Here is a 17195-nt window from a genome sequence, read left to right on the forward strand (position 1 = left end):
TTTCCAAAAGTTGTATGTTCAGACTTCTGCCTTTTGATGGAGTTCCCTGGTTGTGAAACAAAGGATTGTTCTCAGCGTCAGATAGAAGAGAGGAAAGGAAAGTGGCCCAAATTACACAGCTCCTGATCTAAATAAGCTTGAACTCTGAGCCAACCTATCCCCGTTTCTTCAGCACTTATTCACAGCTTTGCCCTCCACCTCTACCTTCCTCTGGACATCACTATTGTGTCAGAAACACCGATCAGTCATTCCAAAAATATTGGAGTGAGTCTATACTAGCCATCTTTGATGTGCATAACCCTACTCTTGGCATAGAAGTAATTATTCAAGGCTTAAGCACCAGCGGCTCGACGCGCAGAAAAAAGATCAGAGGTGGCTAGATGCGTAAAGAGCATATGATGTAGGAAAGGTGTCACAACGGCCAGGTTGGAAAACAGACCATCCTTCTCACCAGCCTGACATAACAATGCTTTCCCTTTTGTCCCTTTGCTTGGAACAGAGAATAATAGAATTTCCTGAGTTGGAAAGGTTCTTGTGGGTCACCGAGTCCAGCCCTTCCCACCTGATGCAGGAATCTGCACTGTCACTTCCCCTCTATCGCTCAGCTGACCTCTCCTGGAACACTAACTGCTAACTGCTGTTTGACATGGACTACTTACTCCGTCTGGGGGAAGCTTTCACGTTTGGAAATTGCAGGCATTCTCTAGCGAGCTTGATCTGATTCCCCAATTCTGCCACTCATGAGTCCTCTTTCTACACCCTGGGGTGATAAAAGTCCTAATCGTAAGAGTCCTTCAAATATTTGAAGGCAGGGATGGTGGCATTCTTAGTCTTCTCTTCCTCACGCCCAGTCTGTGCCAGTTTTGCAATGGTGTTGCTTCTCTCTGTAATGTCAATTCCACGTGTGGGGCAGATTCTAGTAAGTGTGTGAATCCTGAGCTTTGACCGTGTGCCAACTCCCTTCAAAGACATGATCTCATTCAGTTCTGCATCCAGCCTCTGAGATAAGAACACTTTGCCTTTTATAGAGGAGGGAATTGTAGCTCGCGAGGTTGGGGGTTTAGGCCAAGGCCACATAGTTAGGAATGGACAGAACTGTCCCATTAACCTGAGCCTTTTGCCACACACGTGCATTAATGTGTTTCCTTGATATACGAGTTTCGCCAGGGCAAGGGTGGTACAAGACATCCAAGATACAGGCCTTCTTATCCTTAGCTAAATATAAATACTGAGAGGAGGGGAAGTCTTTCTGAAATCCCAAGTCTGACTCAGTAGAGCCCTTTTCTCCCTCTCCTTCCCCCCACCTGCCTCTGACTGTGGACTGTAACAAGATATGCGGCCGCCTCTCCGTTTTGGCAGATAGAGGAACGGAGCAGAGAGGTTGATACTTTCTGTCCAAATTGACTCACGGACCCTGTCGAAATCAGAATTGAATCTCCAAGTCTCAAAGACAGTTTTCTGTACGCATACACAGAAAGGGCTAATTTCACGTGTGTATGCTCAGAGTGGAAAATATTGGAGACATTTGCCACTTTTCCATAATATTTTTGGAATACAGGAGCCCTCTGGTGGCCAAAATAGCAGGATGGTGTCCTTGGGAAAGGCTGAGATTTCCCGCCAGGACTCCCCTAAGGCATCTCTGGCTTCATTTTGAGGTCACTCCTTTGCCATTTAGCCCTTTTCCTTCCTATGTTCACGGCGGGTCCTTTGCTTTCTTTGCACATTCTCCTTTCTCTTTTTCCCGTCGAGTTCCTCTCCGCACCTTCCCCTCCAGCCCCAGCTGTCGCCCCCGATCCCCCTGGAATCTCTCCTTCCTGCGGTCTTTGGCCTCAGAGGACCCTTTCTGAAATCTGGCCAGTTCCCCTGTGGCAGGTGCCGATCGACAGCTGCTGCCTCTGCTGCTGCTTCAGTCGTGTGGAATTCAAATCCCTTGTGGGTGGTTAGAGCCTGCAGATGGATTAACTAATGATGCCTGTTCATCAACGAACATTTGCAGCATCCCGTTAAGCTCACGGGGGAATGCTGCTCATCACCCAGGACCCAGCTTTCTTAGAAGAGCAGATGACTTTCCTCTCCCTTAAGCCCGAGGAGCTGACCGCACATCACCTGGTCCCTGCGGTGGGCCAACTACCCAAAGCTCGGCCATTCCAAGTTTCTGTGTTCAGCTCTCTGTGGCACAGAAGCCTGCTTTCCTCTTATAGTTTGCACTGAATGGCCTGGCTTCTGGAAGTCCTTGCCGCGCTGATACCAACCAGGGTCCTTGGCCTTCTCCAATCAATAGAAATTGACTAGAGGCCAGACAAGAAATACAGGCAAGGCTTTATTGGGGTCCCTGCTGCGGCAGGGGGGAGCAAAAAGAAGTAACAAGTTCCCTTGCTCACTCCCCAGGGTGGGGATGCAGCAGGCTGGTTCCTTCTATGGGTGAGGGTGTCGGGCCAGACGGGTGGATTAGGGAGGGGGCTTGCTCACCTCTCCGGTAGCGTTGTGCGCAGCGGGGGGGGGGGGGGGGGCATGCGCAGTACCCCGCTTTGGCTCCCAACACCTTGTGTTTGCTCCCAACTCTTCAGAAGTGGCAGTTGGGTTTTTTTGGTCTCTTTGTGTCTTGTTGTCCATAATTTGGCCCAACTGCACATGCACACAGTTATTTTTAGTCCCTCATGGTTTCTTTGTATTTTGTTGCTCCAGGAGACATTTATCCGGGTGCAAGCACTGCAGCAAAGGGTCCCAGGTCCCAGGTCCCAGGTCCCAGCCTTAGGACTGTGTCTCAACCCATCAGCAAATAAAGACCCGCAAAATAGCCATTCTATCTGTGGATAATTGAGAATCGACCACCAATCGAGAGGCAGATAGGGGTGGCTTCAGCGGACCACAGTGAACCACATAAGGGGAAAGGACGCTAAGATAGGACGAGGCAGAGATTTGGGTTAAGATTTTCAACACTGTCTTGCTGGCTTTTCGTGTAATAAGGGGATGGGGTGGTATAACACTTAGGAAGCACATTGGACTCGGGGAAAAAGAGCTCCTTTAAAATGAGCTGGTGACTATTACTTTACGATGCTCAACTATTAGTGGCTTAATCATAGGGCTGTGATATTGGCCAGTTCATGACCCTCACTCTGGAGACAGTCAGAAAAGCCCTCCAGAGGATCCAGAGTCTGCCACAGGAGGGTGGCCGGGCTTGGACGTAGAAGCAGTTTTTCTGGGCTTGTATGACGGTGAAGCAAGAGGAGGGATCTGGTAGGATCCTGAAGTTTGGAAAGCTGCAGCCCTCTATCTGCAGAGGAAATGGCTGGAGAGGGTGGAGAGGGATACAGAGGGCATAGTTAATATGGCCCAGCTCAGTGAGGGATGGTGCGGTAGCGCCAAAGTACAGCTAAGTTTCTGCTTCTCCTCCCTCCAAGGCAAGCAGGAGTGGCCATTGGATGAAGCACGCTGAATCGAGGCTCCCGGGGATGAGGGTTAGGGCGGCTTGGAGAGTGCTTCCTGCGGGCTGCAGAATTCTCTTCTCTCTCGATTTTGAGACAGTGTAGATAAGTCTTTTTAAAAGCCTGCAGGTGTATATGGGTGGAGACCTTCCTCCAGGAGGGACGGGCTGGCCTCTGGGGGTGCTCTAGAATGCTCTCCAAACCCGGCATTCTAGAACCTCCTGAGGCTTCCCGTTTCCTGGCATTTTATGGACGTTTAAAGTGCGTGATGTCTAGGGGTTGGGGGTGACAGGGTGACGCTGAAGCGTGTGCAAAGTCTGTCATCTGGACCCAGCGTCTCTCAGTAGGCTGCCTCCTTGCCTCTATCCCCGCCCAGCAAACCACAGCTACTCTCCCGTCTCTCCGTTCTGACACGACTTACAGGATTTGCTAGAATGTCATCATTCCACCAAGAACCCTTGCAGCAAATCACCTTGAAGGGCACCTACAGCTCTGAAATCTGCTTTTGCAGGGGTACCCCTCTCCAGAAGACTGTAAGCTCCTCAGGGGCAGGGGAGAACCTCACCTACAGGGTTCCTGGCATGACCAGCCCTTGAAGGTGGTGGTGGAGGGGTGGGAGATAGATCCCACCCACCCAGTCACCTTCCAGGAGGAAGCCAATGATGCTTTAGGAGCAAGAGGCACTAGGAGAGGCTGGGGGGACTGCCACCTCTTGTTCACATGCCTACCGTGCACCCCGTTCTTAAACTCCCTCCATCAGGAGATGCTGAGAGCCAAACACCAGGCCGGATCTGGAAGAGTAGGTCAGCCCATGCACCTCACACTCCAAACCGGAAGTTGGGGCTGAGCTGTAGAAAAATGCTCGCCACCCCACTAGGCATTGGGAGAACTCTGCTTTCTCATGACAGGACGAGATTTAGGCTTTTCTATGAAAATGTTAATGTGAATGGAAAGAATAGGCGAGAAAGTTCGGGCATGGAGCCTAGGCTTTCGTAAAGGGTAAGATTCCTCAGCTGTCATAAATAGCAGTGGGAGGGGGAACAGGTGGTGAATCCCTGCTTTCCTTACATAAATATTTTAAGTGCATCATAAACCCCCTCTGTTCTCCCAACCAGTGAGTCCTCGCAATGTTTTCGTGCTCGCAGCTTAGAATGCCAGGAATTTTTTTCCCCAGATCAAGCTGGTGCATCCCTCTGCTAGTGCCTGCTGGTGTTTGGGGTAAATAGACTTTGGTTCTAGGAGGAGGGCTTGGGTCCTAATTCCCTCACTTTGATAACTGATGAAGAGGCTGGCCCGACCTCCTGGGCTTGATGCTCTTATGGGCTGTCGGTGGAAACGTGTCCTGTTTCCTTTCCGATACCCAAGCCCTAGCACACAGGAGTTATGTTCGCCAGACAGGCGAGGTGGGAAGTCGTGGCAGCAGCTCTGGGCGAAACCAGGAGGACGTGATGGGGCCAATTGAGAGAGGGCGTCGCTGGTTTCTGATGAGGGGGTGCGTGTCAGGGGAGCAGAACCTGGGGGAAGCCTTTTCCTGGAGAGGCAAATGAGATCCAAAGGGGGATCCCACGACCTCTTCAGAGGAGGGAAATGCTCTGAGAAGTAAAAAGAGGTGTAAAGCGAGGAGACATTATCTGAGGGTCTTTTGAAGTCATCAGATCTTGCTGAGAGAGAGGCAGGTGGTAAAGCTCATTATGTGAGCATGAGATGATTCTCCTCGCACCAAGGCAGAGGGGAGAGAAAATCTAGAACTTAAAACTGCAATGTCTCTTAGAGGTCTCCGGGTACTTTATTTTATCCATAGTAGCTTGTATCTACTACAAACTACTCTGTATAAAATTTTAAAAAGCAACAAGGATATATTGTACACCACAGGGAAATATAGCCTTTATTTTGTAATAACTGTAGAGTATCATCTATAAAATATTGAATCACTGTGCTGTACACCTAAAACTAATATAATATTGTCAATCAACTATACTTCAATAGAAAAATATTTCTTGCATTTTTGAAAAAAAAGTTCTCTCGGGCCAGTGCCTTCATTTTACAGGTGAAGAAACCAGGGCTTATTCCAGGAGTAACTGAGAGGACTTTTAATAGGACAGGGCATGTTTAGTACAGACTTGAGTGGGAATACCAGCAACCTCAGATACTAACTGTGACCTTGGAGGATGAGAATGCCTACGTCTTGGGGCTCTTGAGAGAACTGAATAAGGATGTACTTGAAAGCCCCCAAAACTTGGTGTGTGCCTAACAGACCCCACCTGACGGATGGTCACAGCTCCTTCGTTGTGACTGTGACCCTCTTGACTGAGAGACTGTACTATCTCGAGAGTCAGTGAACAAAGGGTAGCCGAGCTGCTGCTGTCTGCCAGGCGCACTGCTGTTCTATTATAGGCATTTCATTAATTACTAGGATCATATTAGTCTAATGAATCTTTGTGAAACCATTAGCCATCGTGCTGATAAACAAATAATAACAGCCGTGGTGGTAGCAGTGGTGACAATGACTGCTCTAGATATTGCACGAGAAATGAGGCCAGGAAGAAGGAGAAGTGCTTTGGGGACCTAGCCCTCGAGTTGGCTCCAGTTTTTTGTTTTTGTTTTTGTTTTTTTTGGCGGTATGCGGGCCTCTCACTGTTGTGGCCTCTCCGGTTGCGGAGCACAGGCTCCGGACACGCAGGCTCAGCGGCCATGGCTCACGGGCCCAGCTGCTCCGCGGCATGTGGGATCTTCCCAGACCGGGGCACGAACCCGTGTCCCCTGCATCGGCAGGCGGACTCTCAACCACTGCACCACCAGGGAAGCCCTGGTTTTGGTTTTAAAAAAATATTTATTTATTTATTTGGCTGCGCCAGGTCTTCGTTGCGGCATGCAGGATCTTCAGTTGCGGCATGCAGGCTCTTAGTTGTGGCATGCGGGATCTAGTTCCTTGACCAGGGATCAAACCCAGGCCCCCTGCATTGGGAGAGGGGAGTCTTTTTTTTTTAATTAATTAATTAATTTAGTTAGTTTTGGCTGCGTTGGGTCTTCATTGCTGTGTGCAGGCTTTTCTCTAGTTGCGGTGAGCAGGGGCTACTCTTTGTGGTGGTGCACGGGCTTCTCATTGTGGTGGCTTCTCTCGTTGCGGAGCACGGGCTCTAGGCGCGCAGGCTTCAGTAGTTGTGGCACATGGGCTCAGTAGCTGTGGCTCACAGGCTCTAGGGCACAGGCTCAGTAGTTGTTGTGCACGGGCTTAGTTGCTCCGCGGCACGTGGGATCTTCCCGGACCAGGGCTCGAACCCGTGTCCCCTGCATTGGCAGGCGGATTCTTAACCTCTGCGCCACCAGGGAAGCCCAGGAGTGGGGAGTCTTAACCACTGGACCACCAGAGAAGTTCCGACTCCAGTTTTTCGTTGCAAGTGATCTGAGGAGTGGAAACTCTCCGTGTCACTCATTCACTGGGCAAACATTTATTGAGCACCTACTATGTGCCAGTCGCTTTCCTAAGAACTGGTGACATAGGGGTAAGAAGTAGGAGCATAAATGGATCAGGGCCAGGGGACAGAATAGTCGGAGGGATTGCTGCCTAGTGAGGGACTCTCTCTTGGAGGAGGTGTAGATGCCTGGATGGGGAGGGAGATGGTCACGTGATCACCATGGCATGGGGGCAGGGGTGGATTCCAGGCCAAGGGAGGTGCTCTGAGGTGGAACCACAAGGAGGCCACGTGTCTGGAATGCGGCTTGATCCCTGGCTAAAGGTGAATGCTCTGTTCCTGCCTGGTTGCAGGAAAATGAGTGATTCACTGCTGAGAGGCTCTTCTCTGGAGAACTTAGGGACAGGCCCGGGGCAGGGCAAGGCCCACAGTGGAGATGCAGGCCAGAGGGACCACGCATCTTGGAACTTTCCAAGAGATGAGAAGAGGCCATGAGGACTGCCCGTGACTTAGCAGGGAGTCTGAGAAATGGCCTCGTGCGTCAGAACACAGAGCCGCGTGGTTCTGGCTCAGTCCGGGGTCTGTCACCGTCCAGTGTCCAAGGCAGTTTTGGTGGAGGAAAGGCAAAGCCAGTAGCAGCTTCAGAGGACTGGGAAGCTTTCCCCAACTCCCCACTTTTCCACTAAACTATTTGGGATCATGAGATATGACTTCCCAGTTGCCTTTAAAGATTTTTATTTTTCCCAATAGCATCATCTCTTAAAGTAGACCCATGAGGGCAGGGGCCCCGTCCAATCATAGAATTCCCCTGGGAACAAAGCACTAGCACAGAGGTGACACACAGTGGGGCTGGGTGACCCCGCTATTTCTTTTTTTTTCTTTTAATTTTATTTATTTATTTATTTTTGGCTACCTTGGGTCTTCATTGCTGTGCACGACCCCTCTCTAGCTGCGGAGAGCGGGGGCCACTCCTCGCTACGGTGCACGGGCCCCTCACCATGGTGGCCTCTCCCGCCGCGGAGCCTGGGCTCCAGGCACACAGGCCTCAGCAGCTGCGGCTCGCAGGCTCTAGAGCTCAGGCTCAGCAGCTGTGGGACACGGGCCTAGCCACTCCGCGGCATGTGGGATCCTCCCGGACTAGGGCTCAAACCCGTGTCCTCCACATCGGCAGGCAGATCCCCAACCACTGCGCCACCAGGGAAGCCCTGCTATTTCTTATCTAATTAAGTTCCACAAGCTTACTTCCCGCTCACCTCATAAAAGTCCCGTCTTCTTGTTTGTTCCCCATTTTATCTCATTCAAGCTTCAACAGTTACCCTGGAAGGTAACCTATAGGTTTGTGAAGGCAGAATATTTTCACCAGATCTGGTCCTTTGGGGCTTCGCAAACTTGTCTCTATTCGCAGCCTTCTCTCTACCACTGATGGATCCTTCCAGATCCGTGGCACAGTGACAAGAGCACAGGGCCGGGGGCACCATTTCTAACCTTTACTAGCCGTGCACCCTTGGAAGCCAACCTCTGGGAGCCCAGGTTTCATGCCTGCATTTTGTAGGGTGCTGTCCTAGATGTTAGGAAGACCCAGTCAGTATTATACCCATTCTGTAAACCCTGAAGTGTACACTGAGGCTGCAGTCATACCAGCGACATTCTCCCACCACCCTCCTCCCGATCGTTGGAACTGCCTATTCCTGAACTTCCCGGCTGTGGAATTTTAACTTTTTTTTTTTTTTTTTTTTTTGCGGTACGCGGGTCTCTCACTGTTGGGGCCCCTCCCATTGCGGAGCACAGGCTCCGGACGCGCAGGCTCAGCGGCCATGGCTCACGGGCCCAGCCGCTCCGCGGCATGTGGGATCTTCCCGGACTGGGGCACGAACCCGCGTCCCCTGCATCGGCAGGCGGACTCTCAACCACTGCGCCACCAGGGAAGCCCCTGGCTGTGGAATTTTAATTTTTTTAAATGGACAAGTGAACACTGGATTTGTCCAAAGGATAAATATTTTCCCCCTTGATTCTGACCTTACCTCTCCTCCTCTCCTCCCTTCCCTTTGGGAATCCCTGGAGCCCACTGGGTCGATGGCTTCAGGGAATAATCTATAATGATCCCTAAGTTTTTCCCAAGGACATAAATATTCAGAGCCCATTTCCCAGTCATTCAAATAATGTCAACTCAGTACACATGGCGTGAGCTTCCAGTCTGGGTTGTGTGTTATAACTGGAGGCTGTGAGGAGTTGAAGGTGGATAAGGGGACATCACAGAGCGCGGGTCGAACGGGAGTGATGGGTGCACGCGTCACGGGGAGACCTTGCACAGTAAAGCAGGTGAAGCCCCACCAGAGCGAAGTGCTGGGGGACCCGGAGGCCTGAGGGGATGAGGGTCCCGGAGGCCTGAGGGGATGAGGGTCCCCTCCTCAAGGCGGCCACTTCTCTTGCTGGGCCATTGCCTGTGTCTCTTCTGTACTCATCTGCAGCCTGATAAAGGCTGACGGAACAGGGCAGGGGCCTTTCTTACCCCATGGGGAGAGGGTTCTATGGGGAAAGGGTACCCCATCCTGAGAGCAAGAGCCCCTGAGCCAGTGGATGGAAGACCAGGCGGGAGGGGCGGGGAGGTCAGATCAGGGCTTGGAGAAAGAAAGGAACTTGGCCTGGCAGGGATCTGTCCTGTCCCAGGACCGCTTGGGGTTTTACTCCAGGGCCTGGACTGTGCCACTCTGCTTACACCAGCCCTGGCAGGAGGCTCCAACGCGCCGTGAGTGAAAGGAGCCCATACCCGTCATTAAGACTGTCCAGCCGGGCTCTCTGTCCTTTGTCAGGCCCGGGAGGCTCCGTATCATTACTCCAGAGCACTGGCCCCCCTCTGCCTCATTACGCAGTACATTAGCTGTGGGAACTAAACCCATTACAGAAAGGAGGGGGGAGTATTGGCACACAGGGAAAGAAGCCTTCTCAGATCCAGCTAACAACTTGCGCCTATTAACTAAAGAAGATCATTAGAAAACTCCCATCTCCTGCTCTCCTCTCCCCTGCGTCCCCCCAACTCCCCGTCACTTGCCACGTCAGACATGGAGGGGGAGGGGAAGAGAGAGAGAGAGAGAGAGAGAGAGAGAGAGAGAGAGAAAGCAAGGCTCACACTCAAAGATGGTGCTTTTTGGCTTGGTGGAGACACTGCCCAAGATAAATTAAGTCCCACTTCATGACTACTCTCTATCCCCCGCCATAACAAAACAGACCGGAGGTATGCCTTTCTATTTTCTTTCCTTGTGATGAGAACTTTTTTCTTTTTTTTTGCCACACCACATGCGTGGTTCTAGTTGCCTGACCAGGGATCAAACCCATGCCCCCTGCAGTGGAAGCCCAGAGTCCTAACCACTGGACCACCAGGGAAGTCCCGAGAACTTTTAATATTTACTGCCTCTAGCAACTTTCAAATTCACAATACAGTATTATTACTCTAGTCACCATACTGTACATCGCATCCCCTTTGTGTTTAGTTTCTCTGTGGAGAGATAAGCTTCAGTAAGTAACAGCCCAATGTGCTTGTCCACAACAAAAGCGGATTTTAATTTAAGGAGAACTCTTTGGTTTTTTGTTGTGTTTTATGTGTTTTATTGAAGTTTAGTTGATTTACAATATTGTGTTAGTTTCAGGTGTACAGCAAAATGGTTCAGTTATACATAGATGTATCTATCTAGTCGTTTTCAGGTTCTTTTCCCTTATAGGTTATAACAGAATATTAAGTGTAGTCCCCTGTGCCCCACAGTAGGTCCTTGTTGGTGGGATGCTTTTATTTCTACGATTCGATAATGTAAGTACCAGGGCTGCAAAGTCATTTTGAGATGCATCAACTTAAACCTGTTTCTGCAGATGAGGACACCAGAGCACAGAGAGAGTAAGTGATGTGTCCCATCCCTCACGAGGGCTGCGCATGCGTTGTTTGCAAACCTGGGGTTCTTTCCTTTCCGACAAGCTTCCTCCTGTTTGCTCATCTTCTCTTTCAGTTTTCCTCCCTCCTGCCCAGCTAGGGGTTTGAGAATATCCTCCAAGAAATCCAGTAAAGCACCTTGGGTATCAGGCCACAAGGGATTCGGAGCACCAGCTGTGGCCTTGCCACTTACTCTTCCTCTCCCGCATGTTAAAAACAGAACAAAAGACCAACAACAAACCCTCTACGTAATACGGTTCGTGCCGCTGGTCTCAGGGCAAAGGTCCACCTGAGCTTTCTCCGTGTTTCCCAACCGAAGCAGAAGCGAGCTCACGGCCCCATTGCTACCTGGACACCTCCTCTGGCGCCCTTTCTAGTTCCCGCGGCAGCCCCTAGCCAGACATGGAGCTGATGAATGTGCCTTCGAGTGTACGTGCACTTTTCCCCCTCCGAATGTTCCAGCTCAGTCTGAAACCGCTCAATGAAAGAGGGGACTGTGGAGAGGACAAGCCATGCGTGGCTGTCCCCTGGCCTCCTTGGATCACTGGAGGAAAAGCGTATCAGGAGAATGTCAGAAAGCCCAGCATCCTAGCAATGTGGGATTCTGAGAAAAGATACTTTTCTCCTTAAACCAGAGCCCTTTTTAATTTGTGTGCATGTGCGTGCGTGTGTGCATGCGTGTGTGTGTGTGTGTTCACTGTACTCTGCAAAATGGTCTGATTAGCATTTCCTTTTCAGTTGGTCCTTCTCTATCCCAGCTGCACCAATTGTGGTCAAGAAAACAGAATTGGTGCAGCAGCCATTCAGGAAAGCAGCTGAAAGGGAAAGAGTGGGGATGGGGAAAAGACAAGGGGTGAGTTTTCTTACAGCTTGAAGAAACTCTTCCAATAAAAAAGACAGAGAAGAGATGAAATGAGATATTTGGAGGGAGTAGACAAAACGATGCCAAAGACTCAGGAACCTGAATTAAATGATACGAGCGGGGAAAGGTGACTACAACTACCTATGGGGGAAAAAAAAACATAGAAAAATGCAAAAGAAATTTCTTTTTTTTCGGAACAATGGGACAGAAGAGGCTGGTGTTTTGAGAAATGAAAAAATAGAGATGGAAATTTGCTTATTTCCTTTCTCTGTTTTTTTGTAAATTAATGCTTCTTTTAACATATCCTTTTCTGATAGAGGGAAATGAAATTGTCTGGCCTTCAGCCCCAAGAGAGGCGGCTTCTTGCCTTTGAGTGACTCAGTGCAGCAGAGTTAGAGTTGATCTAACCAGCCTTGCTTTGGGACGGGGTCTGGATTCTTGTTTCCTAAGTTTCCCCCTTGATCTCGAGCCACTTCCTTCTGCTCAGTTGCCTTCTTCTTCCCTCTGACATTATTGGGATGTTGGGAGAAGTAATCTGAGATCAGCAGAGTGAAGGCTCTGGAGAAAGTGTAAACCACGTTCATAATGATGATTCTTGGGATCCTTTTTTTTTTTTGCGGTACGCGGGCCTCTCACTGTTGTGGCCTCTCCCGTTGCGGAACACAGGCTCCGGACGCGCAGGCTCAGCAGCCATGGCTCACGGGCCCAGCCGCTCCGCGGCGTGTGGGATCTTCCCGGACCGGGGCACGAACCCATGTCCCCTGCATCGGCAGGCGGACTCTCAACCACTGCGCCACCAGGGAAGCCCAGCTGTAAGTTTTAAAAGCTTTCCAGGTGATCCTGACACCATGCCAGGGCTGACAGGAGAACAACACAGTCCCAGAGGATTCATTAAGTGTGGACCCCTAGACAGGGAACTGAGATTCCTGGCTTCTGCCCCTAAGGAGCTGCCTGGCACTGGCAACGACACCTCTTGGCTGGGTGAGAATCCCTGTCCGGGAGGTATTATTCATCCCTCCAGTTCATCTCTTAAATACTTTTCTCAAGCTGATGGGCTCTCAGTGATCCTCTGGGTCTTCCCACCACACCCCTCCTAGGTCACTGCATGGATTCTGCTAGTTCATTCCCAGGCTGATGGGGCTCTACCTGGCACCACGGAAAGAGGCCACATGGGAAGGCAGTGTGCGGGGACCTGGGTGACGATCCAGTGACCGGCTCTCTGAGCGACTTGGAACTCGGTAATTGTGTAGCTCGGAGCTCCTGATAACAGTAAGGGCTCACACTTACTGAGCATTTACAATGTGCCAAGCACTGTCCTAAGAGCTTTAACTCTATTGTATGGTGTAATCCTCACACAACAGCGGGGTGATGTTCTTCCCATTTGATAGCTGTAGATGTGGACTCTAAGGTTTAAAGAGATTAAATAATTTACCCAAGATCACAGAACCCGTATGTGGGGCAAGCAGGGCCACGCCTCAGTCTCCCGGGCTCCAGCATCAAGGCTTTCCTCTGCCGGACCATGGGACCTCTAGGAAACAAGTCGCAGTCATTTCTCTGTGCCATTGAGCGGATCACACAAGAGGGTGCAGCTCTCTTCCCATATAAGGCAGCGCGTTTGTTACCTCGGGTCTAAAGGGGTCTCTACAAGCCATTTACCCGTTCACCTGCCCCGAGGAACCTTCCCCAACCTGCCGCAGCTAACCTCCCCCGTCTCGGCACCCTGCGACCACCGGGGTTTGTTCGAACTGAGGGTGTGCTATAAGTGAAAAGCACGCACCAGATTTTAAAGGCTTAGTATTAAGAAAAGGTCTAATAGCACATTCATAATTTGTATGTTGATGACATGTTGAAATGATTATATTTTAGAAATTTGGGTTAAATAAAATATTATTAAAATCAAGTTCACCTCTTATTCCTTATCACGTTTCATGTGGCAACTAGACTATTTAAAGTTACGTACGTGGCTGCCATCTGTAGCTCACATGATATTTCCAGGGTCTGGAATGAAACCACCAGCGTTTGAGACTCCGCTCTGCCACATCCTCCCAGTGTGACCTTGGGCAAGTTCCTGAGTCCCTGTGGGCTTCCATTTCCCCATCTGGGAAATGGGGATAAGAATAAGCCCGACCTCCTAAGGTTATTGTGAGCATTTAATGACTTAAGTTTCCTCTGTTGGAAGGCGTTCCACTTCCCCTCCACCTCTTCGGGATCTGCGTCTTCCAAAACAGCATGGTTTCTTGGAACTCCTGGGACTTTAGATGGTCCTTGACTTTCTTGCCTTATTAGCTGACGATTTCAGTGCTCATGCCTGAAGTAGCATTTGAAGTGGTCCGTGAGTTCCTTGAAATCAGGTCCTATGCTTTTATCTTTGTATCTCCCTTCCTGTCAAGTCTCCCGTGGACCTAACCTAGGGCCTGGTCAAAGCGGTGTTGCATAAATGCTTATGAACGGACCAGTTGATTAATATGCGTGCCCTGCCCCCACGCCAGGAAGTTGGCAGTGCTTAAAAGGAAGTGATCGCCTTTCCCCTGGTCCTTCTCAAGCCATCTCTCTTGGTTGTTTTCTCCAGCACAGAACAACCCCATCTCTTTCATTCCAATTGCGCTGCCGCTTCTTAGGCTTTCAGAGTGGACGGTGGCTTTTTTTTTCCAGCATGTGACTATTAAGGCTTGAAGGAAGTGGCTGTGGGTTCATTAAGTTCGAATTGCGCTGATGGGTAGGCAAGGTAGTTGCTTTAATTAAGGAAGCCCTCCCTTGGCTACTTCTATGGTTCTGGTGGTGGTAGAGAGGGATGCTGAGAGCGATGATTACTGATGTGGTGTTGAAGGGAGTTCAGAAGCACCAATGCTCACCACCCTCCGCAGCTCCATCTTCACGTCTGCCGAGTATCGCAAGTCTGCCACTACCCTTCGTGGGAACTTACCCAGGAGGGGAAACTTTCACTAGCTTTGGATCTCGCTCAAAGTTCAGGGAACATGTCTTCCGGGGAAATAAAATTCCCCCAAACAGCATACCTTTGAGGGAAAGGATTCTGGCTTTGATTTCTCTCTAACAATCTGGACTGATATGGAAATTGCACCACTAATGGCCTTTTCTTTTGAATTAAACATGGCATCCCTTGGAAACACCCTTAAAATGCTCCTTGACATTTAGGAGATGGCAACACAGTGAGTTCTGAGCCCTTAGTATGGAATCATACGGAGATATTGAAGCTCCGCGGTGCTAGAAGGAGAGGGGGATGTAAAAGATGCTGGAGAGGACCGTGAGGGGCACCATGGGAAGATTCTGCCAAGTTTTCCCAAGCCCAGTCCGAGAGTAGAATCTAGGTGAGCTATGAAGTGTCTGACTGACAGGTGTAGGAGATGCTGCGTTGTACTGCTCAGATCTCCCTTCTGGACCAAAGGATTTACTCCCCTTCCCGGCAGGGATGCGGTGGCTCACAGCACTCAGCTGTCAGCTGTCTCCGGAATTGCCCTTGCTGAACAGAGATGCCTCCTCCATGGACAGGTCCCCTTCCCAAGGCAGCCTGGGCAGTAAGGGTACAAAGACATGGCCCCATGACTCAGCCTGAGACACCTCTGGGGGCACGTCCCCTGTAACTGATGGACCAGCTGAGGCCTTTGGGACTGCACTGCAGCCCAGCCCACCCTCTGCTCCTACCTGCTTTCTTCTCTTCCCCTGAAGGTGGTGATCCAAAGAGCATTTCCCAATAAATGTCCTTCACGCTAATCTTCATTTCAGAATCTGCTTCCTGGGAAGTCTGACCTACAACAGGTGGCCCCCCTCTCGGCAGCCAGGTGACTGCGTGTCGGCCTCTAACACCCTTACTACCCATCCACTGCAAAAGCTTTCAGAATCTGCCCCTTCTCTTGCTCTTGGCTGCCTGCGTGAGTAGCTCTGACATCACGTCTGCAGCTCCGCACACTAACTTTGAGTTCAGTCTGCGTCGTAACAGATGAGCGTGCACTGCTGGCATCTCCCGAGGTCTCTCACTCTGTGTCAGCTGGGACCCCCCCCCGAGGGAGAGAACTGCGTCTCCTATGCTCATCGTACCTCCGCACCAAACTCAGGTGCAGACTCATTCGTCTTTGGGGGAGTAATTAGTGCCGCCTGTCAAGCCTGGCTTCCAGAAGCCTCTGGGACTTAATGGTGCCCTGAGCCCATCACCAAAGCGAAATGTCAGAGACTCTGGCCGTCAGTTTCTGAGGACGTTTCGTCCACTTCTCACTGGAGCAGGTGTCGTCCTAGGCATCCCTGAAAGGTACTTGTACTTTAGCTGGCTTTTTGATCAAGAACACTCAAGGTGTCAGCTCGACTCACTGCCAAGCAGGGGTCCTGAACCAAGCCTGGCACCTTAGCATCTGTCATGAATCCCAAACAGAGCAGCCCAGGAGGGCTGAGTCCACTGACAACAGCACTCAGGCAGCCAAACTGTAAGACGGAATTATAATAAAAGGCCAAACACAATGTATTTTGGTTTGCTCAGTGGCGCACGCTGAAAATGCACATCTAAGTCCCACGTAGCCTCACCAATGTGGATGATCCTTCCCGGAGCCAGCTACAGCATCTTCTGCTTAAACCTACAAGCCCAGGGCAGTTATGCTTATTCTTTAGACGGAAAGAGTTTCTCCAGACTCCCTGGCCACCCCTCCTGGTGCCTTTCCACCCAGACAGACAGGTAGGAAGTTCCTTCAGTTCTCCGATCAAAATTCTCTTGGTTTCCGCAACACCTGTCCTCCAGGAAGGGCAGGGAAGAGCGTGTCCTTCATTCCTCACAGACTTGCCCTCACTTGCCTGTCAGTCCTTCCAGGGAAATGGCTTCTCTGGTGGGTGCCTGTGTGTCCACAGCACCATTCCCCAGGGCCAAGTGCCAAGTGACGAAAGTGTCAGGGCTTTTGAAATTGTCAGAGAAGCTGATTTCCTTGTCAAGTCTCGTCCTGTACAGTTGGAGGGCCAAATTCTGCTTTCGTGTCAGCTGCCACGCAGATCAAAGGCTGCTGACGAGGAGCTGAAGCGTCGGTGCCTGGCCTGCTTCAACCTTTCCTCGACCCAGCACGGGGAATGCTCCTGGCTTTCGGCTTCCCTGAACTCTCTTATCAATCCTCCTTTGTGGGCCAGCAGATGAAGGGCCTGGGAAATCGTTTTGAGGGACATAACTCAGAGAGAGCATTCTTAAATTGCAACACGAGGCCCTTTTCTGGTGCAGTGAACTCCATCAGATGGAAGTCCCAAATAGCCATCTTTTTTTAATTTATAAGTCTCTCTGGAGGATTTTCTTTTCTTTTTTTAAAATTTTATTTATTTTTGGCTGCGTTGGGTCTTCATTGCTGGGCGCCGGCTTTCTCTAGAGGTGGTGGGCAGGGACTACTCTTTGTTGCCGTGAGTGGGCTTCTCATTGCGGTGGCTTCTCTTGTTGCAGAGCACGGGCTCTAGGCACACGGGCTTCAGTAGTTGTGGCTCGCAGGCTCTAGAGCGCAGTCTCAGTAGTTGTGGCGCACGGGCTTATTTGCTCCGCGGCATGTGGGATCTTCGCGGACCAGGGCTCGAACCCGTGTCACCTGCATTGGCAGGCGGAT

The sequence above is a fragment of the Grampus griseus genome, assembly GCF_964374135.1.
Source record: "Grampus griseus genome assembly, chromosome: 11".
In the NCBI taxonomy this organism is placed as follows: domain Eukaryota; kingdom Metazoa; phylum Chordata; class Mammalia; order Artiodactyla; family Delphinidae; genus Grampus; species Grampus griseus.